The sequence below is a fragment of the Macaca nemestrina genome, chromosome 17 (assembly GCF_043159975.1).
Source record: "Macaca nemestrina isolate mMacNem1 chromosome 17, mMacNem.hap1, whole genome shotgun sequence".
Classification (NCBI taxonomy): domain Eukaryota; kingdom Metazoa; phylum Chordata; class Mammalia; order Primates; family Cercopithecidae; genus Macaca; species Macaca nemestrina.
The window spans coordinates 68,018,899-68,021,375 of record NC_092141.1 but is presented as its reverse complement, the minus strand read 5'-3'; the positions used below and the strand labels follow the sequence as shown (position 1 = coordinate 68,021,375).

The following is a 2,477-nucleotide window of genomic DNA, read 5'->3' as shown; positions in this document are numbered from 1 at the left end:
GGCCCATGCCTGTAATCCCAGCCCTTTGGGAGGCCGAGGCGGGTGGATCACAAGATCAGGAGATCAAGACCATCCTGGCTAACACGGTGAAACCCCGTCTCTACTAAAAATACAAAAAAATTAGCCAGGCGTGGTGGCGGGAGCCTGTAGTCCCAGCTACTCGGGAGGCTGAGGCAGGAGAATGGCGTGAACCCAGGAGGTGGAGGTTGCAGTGAGCTGAGATCGCAGCCACTGCACTCCAGCCTGGGCAACAGAACAAGACTCTGTCAAAAAAAAAAAAAAAAAAAAGAAAGAAAAAGAAAGAAAAGAAAAGAAAAGAGAGAGAGAGATGAAAAGAAGAAGGAAGGGAGAAAGAAAGAAGAGAGACAGATACACTGGCAGTTTTCATTCTGTCCACAAGCTTATAATGATGTCCCCTTAAATCAGAAGACCCAACCAGGAGGGAAGCCTGCTGTTCTCTGGGAAATGGGGCCCTTGCCTTAGGTATCCAGTCCCTTAGGCTTGGCCACCACACGGTGAGAAAGAGAAGGTGACAAACCGGAGAGAACCAGGGAAGAGATACCAGATAAGGATTTGGCCAGCTGGAAACTGATTGATGATGACAACCAGAAATATTGAACTGGAAGGAAAGAGAGCTTGGCTGGGACTAGGGCAAGCCAATAGCTGTCCTCAAATACAGGATTCAATGGCTGAGGACAAAGGAGAGACCCAGTGTATCATTCACAAAGCCAGAACCAAGACCACTGAGAATCACCAACTGGTGGAAGAGAAAGGCTGCTGCCAGCTCTGGAAACACTCCTTAGCCATTAGCACTGCCCAGCAATGCATCATATTACCTGGGCACAGGTGAGTCCCCACCTCACCCTGGGCCAGCAATAGCAGCATTTATTACACCCCTGCTCCTGTGAGGCTTGTGCTAGAGTCTTTACATCATTATTTGGTCATTACATCTCATTTAGTCATTAGAGCAACCCTATGAGGCAGAGATTATGACAACTCCCATTTTAAAGGAAGACAGGACCAGAAGGCTGAGTAACTTGCCAGTGGCTTAATAAGAGACTTAGGGCTAGGCACGGTGGCTCACACCTGTAATCCTAGCACTTTGGGAGGCTGAGCGGGAGGATCACCTGAGGTCACAAGTTCAAGACCAGCCTGGCCAACACAGTGAAACCCCATCTCTACTAAAAATACAAAAATTAGCCGGGCATGGTGGCAGGCATCTGTAATTCCAGCTACTCAGGAGGCTGAGGCACAAGAATCTCTTGAACTCAGGAAGCGGAGGTCGCAGTGAGCCGAGATTGCATCATTGCACTCCAGCCTGGGCGATAGCAAAAGACTCTTAATGATCAGTAGCTGCAACACTAGAAAATCCCTTTGGTTCTAGAAAATCTCCTGAAAAAGAGGAAGGCTTATGAAGCCCTCAAAGCCACCCAGGCAAAGCAGGCACTTTTGTCAAAGAAGGAGCAGAGGGAAGGAAAAGGGCTCAAGTTTAAGCAACTGGAATCATTCCTACATGATTCCTAGCGGCAGAAATGTGACAAAATGCATCTCAGATGACTAGAAGTCAAACGTCACGCCTTGGAATTGCCAGATAAACATTCCTTGACCTTTGTTGTATGCATCGAAAGAATTGATGGCGTGAGTTTATTGGTGCAGAGAACCATTTGTAAGACTTTGCCTAAATAACATTTTTAGTGGTGTCTTTGTAAATGTCACCCCCCAGAACCTAAAAATGCTGCGTATAGTGGAACCTTATGTGACCTGGGGATTTCCAAATCAGAAGTCTGTCCAGGAACTCATTTTGAAACACGGACAAGCCAAGGTCAAGAATAAGATCATCCCTCTGACAGACAACACAGTGATTGAAGAGCACCTGGCGAAGTTTGGTGTCATTTGCTTGGAAGACCTCATTCATGAAATTGCCTTCCCAGGGAAGCATTTCCAGGAGATCTCATGGTTCTTGCGCCCTTTCCACCTCTCAGTGGCCCATCATGCTACCAAAAATAGAGTGGGCTTCCTCAATGAGATGGGCACACCTGGCTATCGGGGTGAATGCATCAGTCAGCTCATCTGCCAGCTGAACTAGACCCAGGTGCCAAACTGCAGTAAATTTTTATCAATGAAGTGGAAGCATGTGTAGTAGAAGCATGTGTTTTTGTTTTTATGGGAATTTTTATCAAGTATCTTCAGAGAAGATTATTTCCAGCTTTATCTTCAAAAACTGGAAAGGAAAGGTCAAAGAAAAGACAGTAGCTCACACCTGTAATCCCAGCACTTTGAGAGGCCGAGGTGGGTAGATCACCTGAGGTCAGGAGTTCGAGACCAGCCTGGCCAACATAGTGAAACACTGTCTCTACTAAAAATATAAAAATTAGCTGGGCATGGTGGCACGCACCTGTAGTCCCAGCTACTTGGGAGGGTGAGGCAGAAGAATCACTTGAACTTGGGAGGCAGAGGGTGCAGTGAGCCAAGACCTC

The 2,477-nt window shown here is 47.1% G+C and overlaps 1 pseudogene; it reads left to right on the top strand.

Annotated features, from left to right (window-relative positions):
- The first annotated feature begins 822 nt into the window (after positions 1-822).
- LOC105469617 (large ribosomal subunit protein uL30-like 1 pseudogene) lies at positions 823-2,249 on the top strand (annotated as a pseudogene).
- The last annotated feature ends 228 nt before the right edge of the window (positions 2,250-2,477 follow it).